Source organism: Anser cygnoides, chromosome 16, assembly GCF_040182565.1.
Source record: "Anser cygnoides isolate HZ-2024a breed goose chromosome 16, Taihu_goose_T2T_genome, whole genome shotgun sequence".
Taxonomy (NCBI): domain Eukaryota; kingdom Metazoa; phylum Chordata; class Aves; order Anseriformes; family Anatidae; genus Anser; species Anser cygnoides.
Genome location: NC_089888.1, coordinates 3340024 through 3364748, shown reverse-complemented (window position 1 = coordinate 3364748; position 24725 = coordinate 3340024). Strand labels below are relative to the sequence as shown.

The following is a 24725-nucleotide window of genomic DNA, read 5'->3' as shown; positions in this document are numbered from 1 at the left end:
ATTAGCAATATCACTGTTAGCATTATGTTTATTACTACAATTTAGAGAAATTAAGGCAGTTCACTTACATTAAATTAAACATGAAAGCACAGATGTAATGTACCCTAGACAATATCTATTTACTCAGAGAACAAACGTGATGTGTGCATTACAGTACATTTGCTAGGTCATGCATCTTGGATGGCCTCTTCATGTCACCACCAGAAACCTAATACCGACACACGGACAATTCCCATCTCTTTCCGTAAATACAAAAATAGGCTCTGCTGGACCTCAGCCCCCGCTCGGTGCTGCAGTGTGCTCCAGGCAGCTCTGTGGGATCTGCGGGTGCTGCAGGATGCTCGGGTCTGCCTGGGGCGGGGAGAGAAGGCAACCCAGGCATGGGGAGCTAACGAGGACACGAGGGGCCATGCCAGACGCAACCCCACAAAACCCAAAAACGGCAAAGAAAAGCAAAATTTCCCATCCTCAGCACACCCCCCAGCCACTCTTATGAGCCAGATTATGGCCAAACTGCGCAGAAATTGAATAAATCTCAGCATGACTCACTGAGGTGCTAAAGGCTTAAGCAGATCGTTTAAGTGTAAGTTGAATTTGATGCTTAAGCATACCATTTAGGTATAAGCTGAATTATTTTGAATCAGCTGTGCTCTCTGCTGGGGTGGAGAGAGACTTTGTCCTACGAGGAGATAAGCATCCCTTGCCTTTGACAAGTGTTTTGTCTGGAGGCCATTCCAAAGGAGTCGAAGGGAGCAATGGGGAGAAGTCAGTAGAGATGAAGAGGATGCAGAGCTCCTCGTGACATCTTCTTTGGATCTGTCTCTCCGTGGTTTTATAGCTATGGGAAATAATCTATAATTAGGTGTATAAAACAGCTCTCTGATCTCTTTGCTTCTGGCCCAAAAGAGCACAAAATTGATAACTCAATTATCGCTGCTGGAAATACAAATAAATTAAAGGCACATGGTAGGAGGAAATCCAGCGGGGGGACACCCATGCGACACAACGGCCCCTGCTCTTTAACTGAGGGACTGCAACACTGCTGAGGGTCAGGCTGGAGGGCAGTGGGTGCTCTTCCCTCTTGCACCCCTTCAGTGGGGGCTGCTTGGGGCTGGATGGCCCCCGAGCCGATGGCAGACTTGGCAAAAGCACTGGGGACAGCCACAGCACCTTCAAAATTGGACCCAGGAGAAAAACCAGGATGAAAGCTTCCTGAAAGAGGCAACATCATCCTGGGAGAGAGGGGCTTCTCGAAAGGGTGCTGAGCTCAGCTTGGTTATGGGGGTGAGGAAAAGCAGGGCTGGGTTTAAACAGTTTTCCACAGAAGAAAATAATGAGTGCCTAATCCTTTCCCCAGCAAAATTCCCAGGAGTTTTCATTCTGAATTTACAGCCAGAGCAGTGTAGGATATCAGGGGTCTTCTTCATTTTCTGCCAAGTCATCTAGCATTTACACAAAACCCTCTCCCCGCTGAGGCTTGTTTTTAATGACTCCTGGGCTGAATTAACAGTCTGTGCCGGTGTGACAATGACAATAGTCGCTAATGACCGCTCTGTTTGCCTAAGCCACATGCTGAGCACTGATTTCTGTCCCTGCCTCAGATTCTCTTTACAAAAGGGTTTCTGGCTCTTTCAAAGCAATTTAAAATGTGTAGGATGAACTGGCCTGTCCATCCCTTTGATATTCTGCCGCCTGGAAGTGTCCTGGGGCCTACAGGGAGCATCTGTAGCAAGGTGTGACCTGGAATGGTACCAAGAGCAGGAGAAAAGCCTCTGCATTTCATAGCCCATTTGGCTGACCAACTCACTAACCAAGGAAATTATATTTAAACAGCCTTTGATACAATCCCAACCGGATCAGAAGGGCAAGTGCAGTTTCATGGAAAATTCCGTTTTTATTCTGCAGCACACTTTGGGACCCCACGGCGAGCACGTGACGGTGCAGACACGTGGTTTGGTTTAAAGTGGAAAACAAAAGCACTCGGCTTCCCCAAAACCTTTGTGTCTCTTCCAAAACATTCCCCCGGCTCGTGTTGAACAGGACTTATGCACCCATGGCATGGAGGAGGAGGGGAAAAGGTGAGCTTTTTGCAGTGCCATTGCCCGGTTCAAACGATGCAAAGCCCAGCCAGGACCACCAGCACCCCATGACAGCTGTGCAGGGGAGGAGGCATTGCCTGGGGAAGGTGCCAGCACTGCTTACACCACCTAGCATTCCTCCCCTTCGCTCTGTCCGTGCTGCTGGATCAAAAGAGATCAGCACAATAACATTCACTTTATGGACCTGATTTTTTTTTTTATTTATTTAGGCAGCAGCATCGCCTGTGAAGAAGCCAGGTGCACGTCATCCTTCCTCCCTGCCCGTTGCGTGGGGCAGACGTTTGAGCAATTCTATCTGAAAGCTTTTAGCTCCAATAACCGATGATTTATATTTGCGCCGTAATAGTCAGATACAGCAATAATAGAAAGGATTTAATTGTTTTAATGAAAGTAGCTTTTTCTGCATTTGAATCAATTTACTAAGTTTGGATGAGGGAATATAAGTATGGATTTAGCTGTGCTTTCCGTGTGCCCTGAACAAAAAAGCCCAAGCCATTTCAAAAGAAGTTGCTTGACATACTAAAACTCTTAATAACTAATATCTGCATAACTAAAGGCAATAGGAGCAGCCCAACCTGAAGAAAAAGGGTTTTACAGGAATTAGTGTCTCGCTGTCACATTTGTAAAAGGGACAGATGCATTTTTCAGATCTTTGCACATTAATGGCTGTATTTGATTCAAAATACAGTCAGTGAACCCTCAGTAAATGGAATTAAATGGTATGTGTCTGATCTGAGGGTGACAATCCACCAATTGTTTCTTGTTTGAATTACTACCTGCGTGGTTGGGCACAGCAGTAATTGAAACTATAATGTTTCATTCCTCTTTAGCTATAATTTATCTGGAAAGTTCATTCACTGCTGTTCTGTTCTCCCTCCTGAAATCTCTCCCTTAATCGTTATCATGCTGTCGGGCACTGCATCCTTCCTGCACACCCCGAGCTAGACCACTTCAAGCAGAGGGATGCCCAGCGTTTGGCTGGACCTGCCCTTGGGGCTGTGCAGGGGATTTGGTGTATTCAGTCCCAGGGCTCTGATTTCCCTCTGGCTTGGAGCTCGGGGGAGCTCATCCTCACAAGGCACTGCAGATTTCCCATCAAAACCCCAAATATACGATGGCTTTGGGACCGTCTTATGGACAGGCCAATATTCAGCAGCACCAGGTGCTGAACATCTGGTGTGGCCAGAACCATCAGCTGAATGGAGGAGTACAAGAGGTCACCCTTTCTGCTGTTCGTGACTTTCGTTTCCATTTTGCCCACTTCTTGAACACTACACAGAGGTGGGCTGTGGCTGCCACAGTAGGATCAGTGCTGGGAATATGCAAAGGATAACAAATAGATTTCGTCTCTCCCGACGCTACCCATTTATGAGCAATTTCTAGTCTGTTTTCACCCAATATTGATAAACAGAAGAAAATGGAATGTATTTTATTCATCCATAAAGTCTGACATTTCCAAAGATGGAATCAAATTATCCTCCTCGTGTCTCTGCAGCTAGCTGGGTTGTCGGCTAGATACGCCTGTGCACTGCAGAGCAATGACACTGAACTTCTGAGGGTTTGGAATGAGCCAGTCTCAGACAAGCAGGGACATTTTCTTTACAAATAACACGAATCACAAAATCCAGATTTTCTGTCACAGGATAACAGCACTTTGTTCTCCCACCCTGGGACCAGGAAAGCCTCGAACTGTCTGGCAGCAGCAGGGCTTGCTCTTGGCAGAGGTATTTCTACAGAAGCTTTTGCATCTTCTTGAGCTGGTACCACTGCCCGTGTTCTGGGGGTGATTCGAGTGATGAACTTTGGATTTTGGCCTCCTTTTGGGGGTGATTCGGATGGAAATCCCATGTGGCTCATGTTCAGGTTTTCTGGAAACGTGGCAGTGATGTGAGAAATCGCAGGCAGGGGTGGAGCTACCCTCTACCTGCAGGCACAGAGGGGTCCTGGGAGGAGGCACAAAGAGGGGATCATAGGAAAGAGGACTGGGATTTAAAACAGACATAAAGCTGCTGGTTCCCAAAGAGCCCTGATAAGCCCAGGGAGGGTCCTCAGCAGATCAGAGCCCTGGGGCTGCTCCTCAGACACAAGACATGCAGGGATGCTCACAGCAGGCACTCCTGGCACCGTTTTACCAACCTGCACTTCTGCCGGGGCATCCTGGCACCTTGACAAGACATCCACGCTCGAGACCAGGCTGAGCTAAGAGGATGGGTGGAGAATAGAAATGAGCAAGGATGGACTGGCATCCAAATGTGGAAGGAGCGTGGCAGGCATGAAGAGAGCTGGGGAAGTGTGGGGATGCAGCGAGACAAAGCACATGGAGGACAGGTGCTGAGGTGGGAACACATCACCTAAAGGTAATTCTTTCCCTGGGCAATTTTCTGCATTTCTGTTCCAGCACCAGGAGGACCCCTGGGCCCTGCAGCGAAGGCAGAGCAGGGGAAGGATCTCTTCTCTCTTCCACCCTCCCCTGGACCCAAAGGCTCCTGAGTTTCCCCTTCCAAAGCTGAAGATGCCACATCCACCAGCCCTGGCATGGCTCTCAATAGCCTTGAATGCAGTAATTGAGCCAGGTGCACTATTTTGATCCATGCACTATTTTCTCCACGGAAATCCTCAGCAACCAAAGCAACCCCATCTGCCTCAGGTGGGGATTTCACCCAAACTGAGACCTCCAGTGTTAGTCTACACCATTGTCCCTCCCCTCCATCAAACCTCTGTGTGTACACATTGTGAGGGGCTGTGCTTTGGGGCTGGGGTCCCAGCCATTCTGATTTAAACCCGACCTTTTGAGGTTTACCTGCTAAATATTCTTTTTTGCTCACCTCAGAGTGAAGGCTGAATAATTGGAGCAAGTGGCTGCATTTCTCAAAATAAAACTGGGATTTGTAAGTGCCAGAGGAGGTCTGTGGTGCTGGAAGGGAAAGGTAATTGACATTCCCTTCTGGAAACCTCTTTTAAAATTCGGGTCCTGGTTGCTCTGGATTTATTGTCAGTGGCACAATACAGGCAGAGAATGCGATAATCCTTGCAAACAAACAAACAGCACAAGCAAATGCAACTAAAGCAGAAGTCCAGTTCTGCTGTGCATCCGATGGCAGAGAGGGGCTGGCCAGGACCTGCCTGGTGTTCCAGCTCTTTCCTACCAGTGATGACGTTAGGGCTTTGCAACACTGAAAAAAAAAAGCCAATAAAATGCTTCTAAACAGGGCTGAAAGGTGTCCTTGCTCCATCCCCAGGTGCCACAGGGCTCCCCGAGATGCTGCAGGGACGTCCCACGGAGTGACTTGGCACTGACGGACTGCAGGCTCCCCCGGCTTGCCAAGAGTTCCCGAGAAAAAATGGAGAGAATTTGTATGGCATCCCACACCCCACCGTGGTGAGAGGAGAGCCTGTCTGCTCCCCAGCCCACATGCCATAGATAAATAAATACCTGTGTATTTGATAGACATTTATATATATGCACCCACACTGCTGCAAATATGGTGTGCGCGCGCTAGGTGCACAGCACAGGCTGGATTAATCCTTGCCTGGGTCACACCTGCTCTTGCAACAAAATGTGCATTAAATGACACAGTTAACAGAAGAGTCTGCAGCAGCTTCTCGCCAGCTTCTGCATGAAGGGCAGCTTTGATATCCTTGCTCCTGGGATATTTGCAAAAGGGAACAAATTGTTGTCCCTTATCCAAGTCTCCCTCTTACACACTGCTTGGTCTTTCTGAGAAGGGCACTTGCTGTACACATGTACCAGGGCTCTCAGCACCTGGCAAGCCAGTCCTCGTGTGCTAGGACAGATCGCTGCCAGTTGGGTTGAAGTAAAGTCTTGCATATTGCTTGTTCATCTGGATTTGCGCAAGCACTTGCAGTCATAAGCCTCCTGCAAAAAGAGGGTGCATCTCTCCTGTCTTGGTGCCGTGCACACCAAACCAATGCAAAATTAATAATTATATTTAAAAAAATAAATAAAGTTTTCAGATCCAAAGGACAGGAGAGTAATTTTTCAGCTGCTCCTTTACTAGGGGCAGCATCTCTTCCTTTGCATCCTTTTGTGGGTGCTGCTGCGGCATTGGGCTGTGCGAGCCTTGGACGTTGCCATGTCTTTACCACTCACTTCTGCTCAGGATCTGTCCTTTCCCGTTAGGTGATTGTGCAGAACAATGTCCCCACTCCTCCCTTCGCTGTACCTCTGTCTCCAAACCGCAGTTGGGTGTCTCGGGCTCTAAGTGCCGACAGGAGCACAGCGGCTCTGGCGCACCTGAAAGCTGATTTCTCAGCGTCTGATTCAGGTCCTGCCTCCGGTGATGCTGGCTGCTGGATGGGAACACGGTGCTCAGCGTGACGGTGTGAAGAAGAAAATCACTCGGGCACTTCAGGTGCAGTGTGGGGCAGGGCTGGCAGGCTTGGGTCCCCCGCTGCACCCACAGCAAGGTCCCTGCACCTCCCTCTGCTGCGTTTCTAAATGCTGTGCGTGTCCTGAGGCCATGAAACGAAAATAACCGCAGGTGCAGCGAGGTTCCTCGCCCCCAGACAGGGAGGGTGGGCAGTGGGGCTCTGCACAGGCAGTCCCGGGGAGCAGCAGCTGTACCCCGCTGCCTTCCCATCCCCTGGGAGTGATGTTCAGGGCGACCCCAAGGGGAGCAGCCCAGCAGCTGGGCTGCAGCTGCCCATTGCATCTTGCATCTTTCCCAGCACGCCCACCCCTCGATCCTCCATCTGCAGCAGCGGCTCCGGGGGTGCTTTGGGAACGCACCGAAATGATTAGATTTCGAAACAGGCCGGCAGGCACTTAATTCCTGATTATCTACCAGCCACTTATCCCACGGAAAAGTGTCTGCAGGGAGCCAGGCATGGGACAGGGCGGCTCCGGCAGCACTTAGCTCGAGCTGCTCTCCCAGCAAAGATTACCTGGAAACCTTCTGCAAGCTGCAGGCACCGCTGGTTTCTGCCGCAAGGCCGCAAGCAGAAAGCTCCGATTCGGAAATCAATGTCAGGGTCGTGCCACCGCAGCCACCGAGCTGGGCTCCTGGCAGGATGCAAGCTGCCCGCATGCCGTCAGTGGTCTGGGAGAGCAAAGGCTTTGGCAGGGCAGCGGTGGGACAGAGCTGGCGGTGACTTTGTGCCCGGGGTGGCCACAAAGTCCCGCGGTGGCCGGGCTCTGGCCACCACAGGCTCGCACATAATTCCTGACCCTGCGTCGCGAGGATAATTCTTGCTGTCACGGCTGACATTTAGCCGTACAGCGAGCCTTGCCAGGAAATTGCCATCATTTCAGCTCGGCTCCCAGCTCCCATTCTGATTTATATTTTTGTTTTTATCCAATTTTTCTGACTTGTTTTGGTAGGGTGGACAAAATGTTCTCGTTCAAGACAGATGACAGTTTGCCGATAAGAGGAGCAACTTATCACAAACAGCTCCGATTCCTTCTCAAATGCTTAGTCTGTTGGAACGGCTTTAAAGCCTAATGTGATATTGTAGGTTAGCCCCAAATCTGCTTTCCCTCTTGTATTTCATACTTTATGGCTCAGAGCATCAGCCCTTTTAAAACCAAACACTTCAATCTTTTTCAGATCATCCGTGCTCCCCCCTTCCCCCCCCCCCCCCCCTCCAACAATTTAACTTTTTAAAATTTTCTTTTGGTATGGCGAGTAAAACAAACAGTGTGGATGAGTGACCTCTTGGAAGCTTGGTGTCCTTGAGTCTAACTTTAGAAATCGTTTGTCACAGGCACAGAAATGTGCACTGCAATCAGAATTAGCTGCCAGATTTTTTTCAGACAATTCTATTGTAATTTGAGTGGCATTCCTGACAATTGTTCAGGTTCTCCAGCTTTTCCCCCATTCCCCAGCAAACCATGCACTGCAGAAGAAAACTTCTGTCCTATTCTGGTTTAAATATCCTTTTCTTTTTATTTTTTTTTAATTTTTTTTTTCTTTTAGTATTTATCAAGGAGAAGAATAAATGAGAGGGAGAAGAGAGGCAAGGAAACTGAACAGCTTTGAGCTTTGCAGATGAGCCCAGCAGGTTAAGAGGGTTAAGATAGTTGCGTTTAGTTTAACAGAAAGAGGACATTTTACCAGAACTGTGTGAATAATTTGCAATTAGTAGTTTGGGCCAGAAAAGCCCAGGCTATTCCATGCCCTCCCATGTACATAGTTCTTAATTTCTGCGCACATGCTTCTGGGGCAAAGCCTCCACATTTGTGGCATTTATTAAGAACAGAAGAATGAGCCAGTGAGCTGAGCTGAGGGCTGCTCAGGTGCAAAGCCTCAGGGCCTTGGGGGCCAGCTCTCCTGGGGGCTGGCGGTCCCTTCCGAAATCTCACAAGGTCTGGACACACGTGCAGCCGACACGGTGCCTCCTTTACACGTGGCTATTGCCTGGAAATAGGGACGTGGTGTCTTGTAAGGGCACAATCCACCTGATTATTTTCTTTCCTCTGCGTTTTTTAATTCTAAAATTTTCATTTTAATACCCCCTGTGAAATAATTAGGTCCCGGTTCAGCAAGGTGCTGGGGTTTTGAACACTGAGAGCACGCCTGAAGTGCCGCAACTTTAAACCCCATCCCACAGAAAGGACACTAATCACCTCCCACACCTTCAGTGGAAGATGCAGTGTTTTATTTAGGATCCAGAGCACGTCCCTAAATACCAGCCCAGCTTGCAGCCAGGCGAGTGCCGTGCCCGTTACAGCCATGGGCTACCTACATCACGGAGTTGGCCAGGGCTTGCCCGTGGCTAAACTCTGTAATGGGAGGGAGCCGGACCACAATCTATGCACAGCAGAGATGGCAGGAGGTCTAGAGGACATCGGTGCACAGTGCAAACAACAGGAAAAAGTATTCCCACCAAGATGCCCAGGCTAATCCCGCGTCCTCCAGATTCCCCAGAGAAGCAGATGTTCTGCTGATGGCAGAGCAGGAGCTGTGCAGGCAGGGGACAGGTCCCGGGGGGGCCCTTCAGGGAATGAAGCAACCAGCGACCTAATTCCCAGCTCTCCTGCTAACAGAGGAGGCTGGATGGCTGACCACAGCGAAGAGAAGTGGGCGACCTGCTGGCTTTGTACTGTGTCTGTATCACTGTGTCTGTATCCTGAATGCCGCTGCACATCTAAATGCACAACCCAGTGGGCTTTCCGAACCTTTGATTATTCCTAGCATTTTGTTTCCCTTTTATTATGCCAAATAATATGTAATATTTTAAGGCACGGCTCCCTTAGAAAAGGCAAACGTGTATGACACCAAAAAAAAAAAAGCCTTTTGTGAGCCAGAATGGGCTGTGGGTTGGGCTGAAAAAGGAGACGTCTCCCTTCTTCTGCCACCCCACAGCAGATGCTCACCTGCAGGCCCTTCAGTGAAAAGTACTGCAAAGTTACCAAACGTCAGCAAAGCGTGCTGGTTTCAGTGCATTTTGTATGTGTATGGATCACAGAGGTCCCAGATCTCCTCTGCTCAGCCCAGGAGCTGCCTTGCCATTTAGTTTGATGGGGTTTTGGTCATTGCACAGCCTGGAGGGTCCTGGAAAAAGGAAGAGTCCTGGGGGTGGGCATGTACAGGGAGCCGCTGGGGACGTGCAAGGCAAGGAGGAGTGGGGAAGCTCCCCTTCGCCCGGCTGCTGAGCGCCAGAGTCTCTCCAAATGCAAAGATAAATCTCCAAACCAGCACCGAGAGACAGCCCTATCCCATAAAGTGCTGGCTGCTCTTAGGAACGGAATGGAGATTTCTCCCGCTAATTATAAAAATGCCAGGCAAAAACCTGCACAGTATGATTTCTTGCATTAAACAAATTTTATGGCGGAGAAGACTTTTAGCAGCACTATTTGCAGAGCTGGCCTTTTGCCAGCTTGCTGTCATTAAATCTGCCGATCTTAAGTATCAGCTGCACTTATTCGAAGGGGCTATAAATAAAACCCTGAAGCCCGTTAAAGGAGCCTGCCTCCTCGGGCTGTTTGTCAAGCCCGTGGACAGACTGACACCGTGAGTGTTTTGGGGGAACTTCCCCACGCGGCTGGGCTGAGCACGGGGCAGGCCTTTCACACGCACATCCTTCATGCAGCGAGATGCACGGCACTTTTCCATTAAAAGAAACCTCGTTTTATATGCTGGCAACAACCAGCGTTTGTTCTTTTAAGCAGTCCTTGAGCACACATCTGGAGCTTGCAGGAGTTCAACCTTTGCCTGGCTGCAGGGGTTAAAAATGTACAGGAGTGTGGGGAGAGGATAAGAAAGTGAGCTGGGATGCTTTATAGGACAGCGAGGTGTTTTAATGTTAAATATGGCACAAGTCACCACTCCTAGGATGCTTATATGTTATCTGTCATGCTTGTGCTCAGGACTGCAGCATCTTTGGGCTGTACCTGGTATGAGCAGCCCGCGGGTCTGCAAAATGCCTGGGATGTGCTGGAGCAAGCAGCCAGGCTCTGTGCTGCCAGCGCAGCCCCGTGCAAACCACCTAGCAGCACTAATGTGTGCTTAATGACCCACGGTCCAGAAATGACTAAGATGCAGGAATTAAATTTACAATCTACTTCCTTCCCCCCTCCCAAAAAAAAAAAAACACCTTGGAACTGAAGTTCTTCGTGGCAGAAGCCCATGGACGTGCTCCTCAGCTCGCAGAATCTGCAGTCCACGGCAGAGCCAAGGAGGTGGCTGTCACCCCGCCAGGCGTGACACGGGGCGGCTCCAGATCGATGACACCCGTGCGGGAGAGCTCACTAGCGATGCCAGATTTATTTTGGTAAGTGCAAACTAATGAAATTTAGGGGTTTTAATAAAAAGAATAGAAGCTACCCTTTGGAAACGAAACTCATAACCGAGCCAATTGCATTAGGGATACAAGCAGCTCAGGCGTTTTCCCAGAAGAGTCCCCGTGCTTTTGGCAAGAGGCAATGAGCCCTGGCTTGCCCCAGCGATGCTCCCAGCTCTACACGAGCCAGGGACCAGGGCTGTGGACATCAGGACCTGCAGACCAGGCTGTCTGTTCTGTGCTTGAACGGGGGGGAAACCTCTGTGAGGGGCTGGTGGTGATTGATGCTCGCGGTGCAGCCAGTACCGAGCTGGTACCAGAGACCATTTATCCCCTTCCCATCATCTGACCGCTCAGCCAAGGGAAAACTTCACTCGTCATGTTCTGAATTTTAAAACATAGCAAAGAAATTGTTGAAAAGGCAGTGAAAGGGAAGAAGTAACCGCAAAAGCAGAGCAGAGGCATCCCAGAAAATGGAGACAAGCACCCAGGAGGAGAGCCGTTCACAGAAGACAACCTTGAACATTTCCCAACAGGACGGATGTATAATTTAGAGCTACCTGGAGGCACTTTGTAGCTTGTTTATTTTACAGGCATTATGCTTCCTTCTCTTTTAGTGCTCTGCTTGCAGATTTTCCCCTAACTACTTTGCTGGATTAAAGAAGATGGAGGGGGTTATCCTGAGGAGGGGGGACAGGCACATCCTGATCACTGAGCCCAGCAAGGGCCGGATCAGGAGAACTGCCAGGCTTTAACTGCCCTGAAACAGCAGCTCTCTGGCCATAAAGCATTAACATGCATCAGCTGTAAATAAAACCTTACAGACAGGAGACCTTTCACCGTCTGCAGAAGCCTCTGTTCCAGCCCTTGGCTGCATAGAGTTTAGGACCTGCAAGTGCAGGGATGGATTTCTTTCCTCTTTCCTTTTTTTTTTTTTTTTTTTTCTTCTTTCCAACAGAGCCACTTAAAATGAGCACAAGCATGTTCCAAGGTCAGCACAGCTTGGCCAGGCTGGCCCCAAGCCAACACAACCTTGAAGCACATGCCAAAGGCAGGAGAGGAGCAGGTGAAAGGAAACCTGCAAATCTCGAGCCACAAGTGAAGCTGTAAGCCTGCGGCTTGGCCAGTGGGGTTCTGCAGGAGTGCATGCAGGTGCCCTAAGCACAGGTCTTCTCTCTGTGGGATTAGCTCCCAATCCCTGTGGTTTGCAGAGCCCCTAGGAATCCCCTATGGACATAAACGCGACAGATAGCCCCAAATGGGATGATTTGTGGCACCCCCATGCTTGTTGGTGCCTGGGGAATGGTTGCAGCAGGTGGAGCTGGGCAGGGCTGCAAGGAGGAATTGGCTGCCAGAAGAAATTGGGAGGTTGGAGAAGGTCTGATGCAGCTTCACCTCAGGCTGGGTTTTGAGTCCTTCTGCATCCACTGCCACCATGACCCCAAAATGCATCAGGGCTGCAAACAGAGATCGTTGTGCTGAGGTTTCCCCTTCTGCTGTTGTTCTCCTGGTGGCTCTTTGGGCTGGTAGCCCCTCTGGTTGGAGGGACACTTGGGCTGGATGAAACCGTTCAGCATCCATCCCCACCCCTGGCCCAAGGAAGAAAATGAAGATGTTCGGGAGAGAGCTAATGAACACACCAAGGGATGTGAGGGGAAGAGCTTTAATTGCCTGTACAGCAGTGCAGGGAGTCTGAGCAACAAAAAAGAGTGGGAATGACTAATTTATGAGTACAAATTCTATCTGGAGAGCATGGCTTAAACTTGGGGAGAAAATCCATGTGCCTGGAATATTAAAATCAATAGCTGTAACCTATTTAGAAAGGTTTGAGTGGGCAAAGAAGGTGTAGGACGGACAATCGATATCAGAAGTGACATTGCTGTGGTCCAAGACACTAGAAATTCAAGAGAAAGTGATCTCAAATATAAATAAAAGCCAGCAGATGGTACGTCTCAAATCTCACTGGAAAACAGGCTCCTTTGTCACATATCTGTAATATTTAAGGAAAATTCCCCTACGTTCCTCTGGAGAACCTGCACTTCGAGAATGTGAGCTGGAGGGTTCACGATGCCAGTTTTTGGAATATCTAAATGTCACAGACTTTGTTAACCAAAACCAGGAGGATCCTTTTCAGGATCATCTCAACAGCTGAAGAACCACTCACAGGCTGAAAAAACAGTCACAGCCAACATCGAGGTGACCCCATTTCGATCCTACACAAGGGGCACAGACAGAATAAAGCTCGAGCCAATATAGCAGGCACCTTTTCTTTTCAGCACTCTAAGCCAGGTCACTTGGAAGATTTTGAACAGAAAATGCGAATGATATTTGGCGACTCTTTGTTTAAAAGCACTCTGACTTCTAGTGAAATCTCAGAGCTGAGAGAGAGAAGGTTGCTCTGGTTAAAAACAGCAGCTCAGAGGAAAGGGAGGTACATTCACGGAAAGGGAAAATGGGTAATGAGGAGTGTAAACCAGCACCAAGCAGAAGGCAGATAGGTGAAACCTCTGCCAGGGGAGCTCAGGGCAGTAGGGAGGAGTTTTTTTAGATATAAGAGACTATGAGCCATTGTCTAGACAGAACAGCAGACATTAAAAAAGAAATGCATAAAAGGCAGACGCTAAATATTTTATTTCTCTATTTGGGGGGAAAAAGCGAAATAAAGTACCAATGCAATGCCGTGCTGTGAAATACCTTCTGTTCCACCTCGGGATGCTCGGCAGCCATGGAGTGCACCGCCAGCGCCGGGGGACTGCGGGAGCCCAGCGCCATGCTGACTTCGTGCCGGGGCGCTGGGGGGTTGGCTTGTAATTATCAATCTGATTGTCTGATGTTGATTTTGTGAGAAAAAATGGAAGAGCTGATAAGGGACTTGATTAATAACAATTTAAGGAGAATAATTAATTACAATCAACATGAGTTAATGGAAAATAGATCCTATTAAATGAAATTGATATAATTTTTCAAGAATGTGATTATAGATTTGATTGATTTGGTACATTTCATCAACACTGCTACGTTTGACTTCTGCAAGGCATTTGACTTAATGTTGTCTCATTTATTAGGAAGCTAAAACAATGTAAAATCAACACGGCACACACTAAACGGATGAAAACCCTGCTGATATGTTTAAACGTACAACTGCGTGCAGACACTCATCACAAGTGGCTGTTTCAGTTCATCACTTTCAGCAAAATGGTAGAAAATCAAAACTAATTACAATCAAAGTTCTCTGATGAGATTTAGATTAGGACAATGGTAGGGCGGGGGATCAGTCTCTTCCTCAGACCTGCATCCTTCCTGAGCCAGAGGGAAGCAAGAACCAGCCAGTTTGGCGTGGGCACATGCAAAGCCATGCTGGGGAATTGGGGTTTCATGGTGTGCAGGGGGGAGGAAGGAATCCATCACACTGCACTGGAATCGTGAACAAATAGCGGAGTGAAATATCTCGGGTGTAACACCTAGTGGGACACTGCAGCTATTTCTGGTGTCTGTGACTCAAGGAAGAAGTTGATGAATGGGAGAGGGCTCCGAGAAGGCACATGAGAATGGCTGAAGCGTTGCAAGACATGCCTTATAGTGACAGATTCAAGGACCCCAATACGCTTAGCTTAACAAAGAGAAGGTTAAGGGATGGCTTAATGACAACCTGGATGTGTTCAGACAGGGTACAGAAAGACAGAAAAGGAGAGCTCTTTAATCTAATAGACACAGCTATAAAAAGTGTTGGTGACTGGAAGCTGACACTGCTAAATTCATACTGGGATGGGTGCACTTCTGAAACTGCCAGAATTAACATCAGCACAACTTCCCAATGTGGTTTCACTATCTTTGACCATTTCAAAAGCATGGCAGATTTTTTATTTTGTTTTTATCTGTATCTTGGACCCACCAAAGAGCACTCTGTGAATTGACATGCGGACACCCACACTGCATGGGTGGGGTGGTCCTTCTTTGGTTTCTTAATGTCCTTAATAATGAGTTTTTATGCTGTCATCCACAAGCACTGAGTGGGACAATTCCCTTGGATCATGGTCTGACCTCACTGGAGACTCATGCAGACACCTCAGCATTATTCAAGCCTCATTTTTGCCAGAGGGATGGACCTCTAGTTCAGGAGCTGCTGAAATTTCTCTTTTCATGGAAATTTGTCCCAAAAGCCCTTGGTGCACAACCCTCACTCAGGCAGCTCCAGAAACTACCCACTGGATTCAAGTGGACCGGTTTGCAAGCCCCTACTGACACCTTACAGTACATCCAGATGCACTGGGGACTTAACAGGTATCTTCTTCTTCTTCTTCTTCATTATTATAATTGATTTGGGCACTGGGATATTAATTCTGGTGATTCAAGCTCTGAAAATTGTGTCAAGAAAGAGTTTTGCTTCCAAAGAAACACCGTGATGGGTACAGGAGGTTAGATAAGAACTGATATCCAACAGCAGAAAAACTAAAGTTGTTTTGTATGTAATTGATTTCTATATAAGGGACTTTATCTTCTGGTCTTTACCTTTAAAAGCAGGCTTTTACCTCATATAAAGGATATAAAATAGATCCAATGTTATCTTAACTTATAATGAGCTCAGCAAAGAAAGACTTTTAAGCGCCTCCACAGCCTATTTGTGACTTCACCGTGGTTCTTTAATATCCAGCTGTACATCTAGGGCCTCGTTCCTGAAGCTTGGAGGCTGTCTCATCCCTGCTGCCCACACCACAGAGCTTGCTGCTGGTGCTGAGGACTCCAGCTCCGGAGCTGTACCGGGTTTGGGTACAAACTGGAGGCTGCAGGAGCTAACCCATGCAGGCTTCTGCAGCTCCTGCTGGAGCAGAGGGTTTCTTCAGCAGCTCGAGATCCATCTGCAAGAGCCCTCTGCTTCACGTGCCATTTAACCCAGCTCTGTATTAGCCAGTCAACATGATTCCCATTAGCTTCAAGTTTTGGTCCAGGAACGCTGCAGATGCTTTAGAACTAGACTTCTTGAGCACACTGTTTATATTTTATCTGAAGAAGCCTGAACCAGCAGAAATTCTTTTAAAGCCAGAGCAACATCATTACCATAGAGATAAACGCTACTTTAATGTGGTTCACCATAACAACAGCCCATTTATTAAAACACTTCACCATTTAATTTATCCAGCGTTTTATATTGAAGAGTATTTTCATTAGGATTCCACTGCAAAACCGTAGAAGGCATTAAATCATTTAATACACTGACAGCTCACTTAATTTATTTAAGCACAGGACTCTAATTTAAAAAAGCAGACCTTACACAGTGCCCTGTCTTTCCAGTCCTGGCATACGTGGTCCTATTAATTTCAGGGTAGAGGTGTTACATAAATTGAGCTTGAGATCCTGTCATGTACTTTCCTTTGGTCAGCAGCCCGTTGCATTGCTGTACCTGCCAGAGCTACCTGCAGGAGCCCCTCCTGGTGTACACCAGCCCAGCTCCACACCTTTTACTGCTGCTAATACCTGCGAACAATTAGCCCGCTGCATTTGGCTTCTGGCTTTTTTTGGTCCTTGATGGGCTGCAGAGCCACAGCCGTGGTTGAGAGATCAGCAGGGAAACAGCAGCAAATGCAGAAAGCCCTGAGGTCCTCGGTGAGGTCTTCCATTTAACTCATTTCAATTGGGGTTTAGAAATGCTTCCTGGCTCTGGAGCACTTGGTGAAGTCTGGGAGAGTCACTGCAACTTACTCCTGTCTTGGTTGGTACTGAATTAACCAGCTACATGCAATCATCGCAGAATCACAGAATGGTTTGGGTTGGAAGGGACCTTAAAAATCATCAGGTCCACCCCCCCCGCCATGGGGAGGGATACCTTCCACTAGACCAGGTTGCCCAAAGCCCCATTCTTCAGCCCTGACATGGTTGGTGTATGGTCAGGTTCCACCAACCAAACCCTGGGAGGTGCTGAGCACCCTGCATCTGCCCATGGTTGTCACATCAAAGTTGTCCCATCTGCCTAAAGCAAATTTTCCCTTGGTATTCTGGGTGCTCGGCTCCTCGGAGGATCACACCCTTGCGGCTCATCACTGATGTTCCCAGATCTGCAATAATAAATGACAGAGAAGAAAATAGTCACCTGTGACAGAGCCCTGGGTGGTATTGGGGTCCCTGGTGGCTCCTGCTTTTGCTGATTTCCAGGACTAGTGTTGAAGCAGAACCCTGGAAACAATGGCACATTGTTGATAGGATGCTGGACATTATTAATAAACATTAGGGAGCTCGATATGATCTGGGAAAAGCAGCACAATGAAAACAGGCACCAAAAGAAGGACGGAGAGAAGGGGTAGAGAGCTGAACAGGGTGTTTAATGATTCTCCAGACTGCAAAATGCACTGGAAAGCAAGGCTGAAATAGAAAACCTTTTAATGAATTCAACATGTGCACCCTTTGAGGGCTTAGCTCCCCATTCCCCAGCAATGTTTGACCCACCCGAAGATACTGATCATACCGAAAATAATAACCAGTAAGTAATAATAATAGTAATAATAGGAAGAGCAGGACCCTCATTTCCAATTCATATTTATAATCCAGCAAATATCTCACCTAAAGCTGGAAGATTTATGGGTTTGCATCTATAATTAATATCCCTCCTTAAGCAAGGAATGGTATATTTTCATACAAATAAATCTGGTCCTCTAGACCGGATTTTGAAGACTGGTATTTAAATCCCCAGCAAGACATGGTTATTGATCGTATATATGAGTCTACAACAGAGACACATCATGCACACATATAGAATGAGAGAATTGCATATTTATGTTTACAATAAATAGATAAAGTTTCTCTTTTAAATGCAATAGATGAAACTTAAGCAGGACTAAGGAGGAAGATGTGGAGCCCCAAACTGTCCCTGCTTCCCAAAGATTCAATTTGCATTAGGCCTGCTACTAACGGCAGGGCTGTGATGGGCGCCAAGACACATAAAGGGCTTTGAGACAAAGGCAATCGATCTCGTTTTAGTTTTATGAGGAAAATAAACAGTTAGGCTGATATAACAGTAAAAGGGTCAAGCAGGGTCAGGGCTAACAAAGTGACTCAAAGGACCTCAAATTAAAACTACCTTCCTTTTCTCCGTCCTCCCTCCGAGAGGGGCCTCTGCATCTCCCCACAATTCCACAGGTGGGTGTCAGCAGAGCACCCACTGATTTCAAACCTGATCCTTGGGGCCAGGGTTCCCCAGCATCACCCTCCAAGCAATGGGAATGGTCTGGCCAAGGCAAGCCCAGCCCTCAGCTCCTCGCTGGGACCACACAAAGGGCTGTGCTTAGGGGTCTTCTTGCTTTCCTCATAGTCTCTACATCCAAGTTTCAAATGTTTTGGTTTTTTTCATTGTACATTTTACCTCCTCAGGGTGGGAATGCGCTGGGTAAGCAGCAGAAGCACAGCTAAGGAAGGACAGCTTCTCCAGTGCAAGCAGGGATTTAGCTGAAAAATATTGGGAATTACTGTAAATTTAAATGTAGGCACCGTTCCAAGGTCAAGGGGCTGAGCATCACCTCACTTAGTGGTGCACTTACCAATGGAGGTAAAGCACTTGTGCTGTTCTGGATCCAAAGAGTAAAGCTGTAAGCAGAGCCGAGACACTTGTATTTATGTTGTCCTAAGCTGCATAACATCCTTATTTAACTGAGATTTTAATTATTCATGTTTAAATACTATTCGTCAAAAAAAAAATCCCTTACGCAGTTGTTTGTTGAAGGAGTTTGTAAGTGACTGTGTGCCAGGGCAAGAGCCCCATTCAAAGCCCACGGTGCTGGATACGAGCAGGGAAGGAGCCTCTTCCCCCAAAATGATGGGCTCTGAGGAGTGATAGGACACACACGGGAGGGAGGAGGAGAGAAATGGCCACGAAGGACGTGCGCTGTGGGTGTCCGGCCACTGCTCCTACCTGCAGCCGTGAAAGGTGGAATAAATTCAGGGTCACAGCTCTTCAAGGCCAAATACAAAGAGCACGGGAGCTCCAATAGCTGCAAGCATCAGGGGGTACTTAGCCAAGGCAGAGCTTTTCTGCAACTTCGTTTTCATGATTTAGCGTCCCTGTTGTAAATAATTGATACTAATGTAAGTGAGATAAGAGACAGACTGTCTGTGGGCCAGGAGGAAGTGGATCCTGGTGACATCCACCTGAAAATGTGCTTGCAGATTTGGCTGAAATGAAAACTTTGAAGTGGCAGGGAAGGAAGGAGGGATAGGAAAAGGTGAATGAACTCAGAGGACTCCCATCTTTCTAGGAAAAACTCCCAATATGAAGTCCCTTTACAAGAGAACATCAGCATTCCTTATGACTTTTTAGCTCTCAGTAAACGTTGCTGTCACACGAGTCAATCAGCTGTGCCCGTGCATTGCCAGCGTTGAAAGCCAGGGGGTATGAGCATGGTTTAAGGAACCAGCATTTCATGAAGGGGGTGCATGGCAGAGCGAGAACTAGTGCACCATCCTCATCGAGGACAGGAAAATGCCAGCGAGCCATTCTATGCCTTTGGTGTAGGCTATCTATAAAATAACCGAGTACTAGGAAGAAGATATCCTGCATCTCAGTCTTGGAAAGCGGAGATGGAAAATTTCCCTATCTGGTCCAGAGAGGTTGGGCGTGAGCCAGCGTGCTGGAAACCTCCGCAGGCGATGGGTGGCTGGAGCTAGAGCAGGGGATTTCCCTGCTGGGAGCCTCCCAGGGGCCGTTGTGCTGCATTGGTCTCTAAATCCTGATTTTGAGGCCGCTATTGGCATTTCACGTCCTCTGAGCAGTCTGTGCCCTGCGGCAAGCAGACATTCACTTCAGCCGGCATGATGTAATGCCGGCTTTGATCCTGTCTAGCACATATAAAAAAAGATAATGTCAGCTGAAAAAAATAGAAAACGGTGTTGAACTGTCCTTAAAGCTCTCCACTAAAATCTTCCTGCATCACCACCTTTATGCACCCCCTACGGTGCCGTTCACTCCTCAGCCCAAGGACCTTCCCCTACCCGCGGTAAAAGGGAAGCGTGCCTAATGGCTGTAAATCGCCGGAGGAAGCCACACAGGAGTAAAAGAAATCTGCAGTGCCAATTCCTTCATTTTAGACTATTTCCTTGTAAATGCAACAGAGTCCCCCTGAGGTCCTGGGGCTCCCGTTGCTGTTCTTAGGGCAGGCAGGTTTGTTGCACTCATGTCCCAAAGGCCATGACTTTACTCTTTACTCCAGTGCACACGTATACAGAGCTCTGACTTTGTTGGGAAAATAAAAATGCTTCTTAGCCAATTGATTTGAGCCAGAAAGCTAGAGGAAAATTGCTGTTTTGGAAATGCTTTGGAAGAGCAACATTGACTCATCAGTGACACAGCCGGAGACAGCTAGTGAGACTTCCTCATCTCTGCCGTGATTTTATGATTCAGTGAATAATGCATATTAGCATAAGGCTAACTAAAAAAAATCCATACTCATCATTTACTATTAATTAGTTATCAACATTATCCTATTATTAATTATTAACATTTACACTATCAATCAGCCCCTGGCTGACTGATAGCTTAAAATCTTGCATAAAGATTGTTACAACAATATCTACAGTAGGTTGCATAATGTGCTTTGCAGTCAGCTTGTCATAGCCTCGTCTATAAAGCCATTTACTAATGCACTTTACAACAGATCTTATAGTACATGGATGAAGAATGTGGCTACACCCAGCAATAATTCCATTAATTATGAATAAAGCATTTACAAACGACATCCTTATTTAAAAATGGTGATGAACTCCTTTTGTTTTAATGCGGAAGCACTGTGTAATTTGTAATTCCATAAAAAGCAATGCAGGCAGTGTGGGGCAGTGAAAAAGGGCCCGGGTCTTATCATTACATCAAAAAGGAAAGAGAAAAATAATGAAGAAAATGATTGACAAACAACAAAATATCGGGATAAAGCTGACTGAACCCCAGGGTTGGAAGGGATGTTTGAAGGTGCCACGGAGAGATGAAAGGACTAAAGACCTTATTCAGTGACCTTGCATTGCAATTGTGTCAATAAAACCCTACCCACATTAACAGTAAGACTTTATTTTCCCTGCTTTCCCTCATTTGCGATGTTTCCAGCTGGTTGGCAGCTCACCAAGACTCGTTAGCTGCATAGGGTTTGGCTGAGCAGTACCTTGGTGGTGTTTGGTCCTGTAGGCTTTCTGAGATGGCAGAATATTTATTACACACAATATTTCACCAAGGATACTCACATCAAGAGGCTATAAATACATTACTCTTCCTAGTTTACTTAAGGGATAAAAAGTGAGTAGCCAAGTTTACAGATCAGGCTCAGGCTCTGTTAACAGGGGTCTGTTCTTTTTCATATATATCTTGATTGTTTGAAGTTATTTGCCATATTATCGCTACAAGTGATTTTTGACTCGCTGATCGTATCTGAGCAGAACAGGTCGAGTTACGCAGCAGTTGCATTCAGGTTATTACACGTACTATGCGAGTGAGGTTAATTTAACCTCATGATCCTTTTTGGTGCTAAAGCTATGAATATTGATGTTGGTCGTAGCTTTCAATTGAGAGCTGTGATCCAAGAGCTTCCTATACCAAGGTTCAGACATTTAAATGAGTGCTAACTGGGGATGCCAAAATCTAGGCAATTCCCTTCTGAACACACTGGAGGGTGGTGGAGAGCTTTGGTGGGCAGCAGAAGGTCACCAAAATCCTTCTGATATTTTTTTCCCTTAAGCTCACCAGTGTTTATGAGGCTATAGATCACCAAGGTGCCTGGATTATGCACAAGCCGCAGTGCCACGCATTTGTTAACACGTGGCCAAAGCCATGCACAGCAGTGCAGGCTGAGAGCGGTACAGGCTTCTGCAGAGACACAGGGTGCAGAGGAGAAGAGACCTGGAGAGAAGAGAAGCAAGATTGATGGGGAAAAACCTAGCCTGGGGCTCAGACAGGCATTTTGCAGGTTTTCTACAACAGATGAGGCGGCAAACCAGAGACCAACCAGGCAGCAACTCCATGTGAACTACTTTTACATACCTTTTCAATGTCCCATTCCGGTGTTTACAGGTTACGCTTAAGCACGATACCTGACAAGGACCTTTCCCCAGATTTTGAAGTCCATAAACACAGCAAAAAGTGGACATGCAGTATTAACAGCCAGCAGTGCCAAGCAGGCTCTTCTGCAGCCCCTTCAAGCCCACGGAAGGGCAGGCAGTGCAGGAGAGGCTGCTGCAATTACAGGTCCCCTTGTGCAAGGCTGCTTGGAAATTCCCAATATTTCTCAGAACCACCAGCGAGTTGGTTTTCAGAGCTGGCTGGTGGAGGATTTATTTATTAAGGTTTTAGCTGTTTGCAGCGGTGGCTGGGCAGCGGCAGTTCCGCAGAGTTATCAAAAATCTATTTCCTGCACAGTCACAAGTGAAATATCAACCCCCCTCTGAAAAGCCGAGCGCAACATTTACATTTTAATCTCACAAAATACTTTAGTTTCTGACAAACGGGGTTTTTCAGTGCATGTGTTACAGAGAGGAGAGGCAGCAGGGTTGCAGGAAAAAGCTTCACAAGCTGGAAGGGAGTGTGGGCAGCTTTGCAAGCATGGTGTGGCTGGAGCAGCACGGTGACCTCCACATCCACAGCAACAGCAAAGACTGTCACCCTTCAGCTGCCGGAGGCAGGAAAGCAACCTCACCCCAAAAATTAATGGTGCACGGGCAGCGGGTGCTGAGCTTGTTCGGGGATGCCCTCTGCATGCGTAGAGCAGGACTGGGCTGGACAGAAGGCAGAGCTGCACTGCTGTTCACCCTGCACAATCACTCCTGGCACTGAGAAAGCTGCACAGGGACGGGTGATTTGTCCTCCCTCTCGACAAGACTACTCTCTTATTTCACTGTCTCTTTGCACCTTTGCCTGTGGGTGAGTTGGCGTAAAGTGGAGGTGCTCGCTGGACTCAGGCTCTCCGGTTTGCTGCCTGTGTTGGAAGCATCCCTCCCTGGCAATCGCCCGTGCTGAGGTCCCGTGCTGCCTCTGTAGAATCACTGCAGCAAGATATGAATTATGGATGCAATGAAAAATCCCAGCCCAGTGCACAGAGGGAATATGCAAAGTGCAGAGCAATCACCTCCATGCGGTGCCCGAGCCTTGCTGTGCGCTGTCTTTGGGTGCGTGATGCCCCCAAAATTGCTCTCTGCAGCGACATGCACCTCCCTCGTCCCAAAGGCACCAGGACGCTCTCCCCCTGAGCGCTCCAGGGCTGGAAATGAGGAAATTCATCATCTGAAAAGCATCCCCCTGTGCTTTGTGGGATCTGCCTGTGGAAGCACTGAGGGCACTGAATGGAGACGCTTTTGTTTGTTACACACAGAGCATCTCCGCTGGCAGGCATCCGGCAGGATGGGTGCCTGTTCTCCTTGTTCTCAGCGTGTGAAGGGCTTGCCCTTGAGAAATCTGGCATGCTCGAGCCAGGCACAGCCTTACCCAGAGCCAAGGAGCTCACACATGTTGTTTGCAGGCATGTTGGCTGCTGCCTGCCAGAGCCCCTTTCTGCAGGAGTGGAAAAGTGTCGGACAAGTGCTTCAAGGCAGTCACAGACTCTGGCTTTAGGGGTCTGTGTTTCAGGGAAACTCAGTCTCCTCATAAGGGATTTTTTTAGATGTCTTTTAATTTTTAAATGCTTTAATTCCTCCCTTGCAAGTGCAGCTCGTTGTTTCCACGCACCACCTAATAGCACGCTGCAAAACTGTTTCCACACAGCTATTTCTGAGCGTGCAATATCAACATCCATGCTAAAACCAAGCAGAAATTTTCCCCCGAAGCAATATTTTGCTCAGTATTATTGTTACTTTTTCTTTTTAATGCTTTGCTAGTGACGGGGGCTCCAAAGCCTCTTACTCTCAGGAAAGGCAGGCTCCTGCTCTCCTCCTTGCCATAGCCAGCCCAGGCAGGGGAGAGCCCTGCCGGCAGCAAGCGCATGGACACGGCTCCTTTCCATCCTCACAGCGCCAGAAGGTCGGGGAAATGCCTTGGGTCAATTAATTACACCGTTAGCTTTTGTCCCTCCTGCTAAAAAAGTTATGAGTGTTTCTTAGTGACCAGTAAAAGTGTACGGCACCACAGCACCTCGTTCGCTGGTGCTTGGCCACCCTCTTCTTCATCACACACAGCCCACGTTGTCACGTCCAGGCACGGAAGGAAGGCCACGCACCGCAGCCACACCAGATATCTATGCAGAAGCCAAAGAAAACAGGCTGGAGACTGAAGAGATTAAAAGACAATTAAATAGAGAGGTTGCTGCTAAAAAAATAATCCCCACGAAGCAATGGTTACCCTCCCATGGCAGCTGAGATGCTGCAGCTGCTGCTCGAGGTCTGGTTTAGCTCAACCCCGTGCGCTGCTCTTATCCCATCCTCATCCCCAGCAAGCAGGATGGATGAAGTTTGTCCCATTCCAGAAACCAGATGGGGATCCTGGGGGCAATGGGGAGCTCATCGGAGCTATCGGAAAGACCCGTGTGGATGATGCTGCGATAGCAGGGAAGCACTTGAACATCCCTGTATTTTTTTCTGGCTCTCCCCAGGCTGCAGCTGATGGAGGTCACAAAAATTGAGTGAAGTGGAGAATTCTGCCTTTAAGTGCTGTTATTTTCCCAGGGCAAAGCCTCCTGCATTTGCCCTGACTCATCACCTGCACCCTTTAATTTGGAAACTGCTTTTCCAGGCCAGCTCACCACCACTGCTGCTGGCACCAAGCAAAACCAAGCAATGGTTTCAGCACCAGGGGGCTGTGGGTGCTCGCTCCGCATCCCTGTGCCTGCTGCCCACAGACAGGAGACGCTGCTGGTAAGCACAAAACTTTTCTTTTGGCCACAGGAGCCCATTGCTCTCCCTGCCTGTCCAAAGCGGCCGCGAGGAGCCCTTTCTGCC

General features: G+C 47.9%; 1 long non-coding RNA gene across 8 annotated transcripts in view; it reads left to right on the top strand.

Moving 5' to 3' along the window:
- Positions 1 to 24725, top strand: part of LOC106040757 (uncharacterized) — a 64402-nt gene that overhangs the window by 26534 nt on the left and 13143 nt on the right. For 7 of the 8 annotated variants that reach the window (XR_010825249.1, XR_010825241.1, XR_010825246.1 and 4 more), the window contains exons 3-4: positions 10669 to 10832; positions 11800 to 24641. This is a non-coding gene — a long non-coding RNA (uncharacterized lncRNA). The remainder of the gene's footprint in view (positions 1 to 10668; positions 10833 to 11799; positions 24642 to 24725) is intronic. The other variant, XR_010825248.1, reaches the window with a different exon arrangement.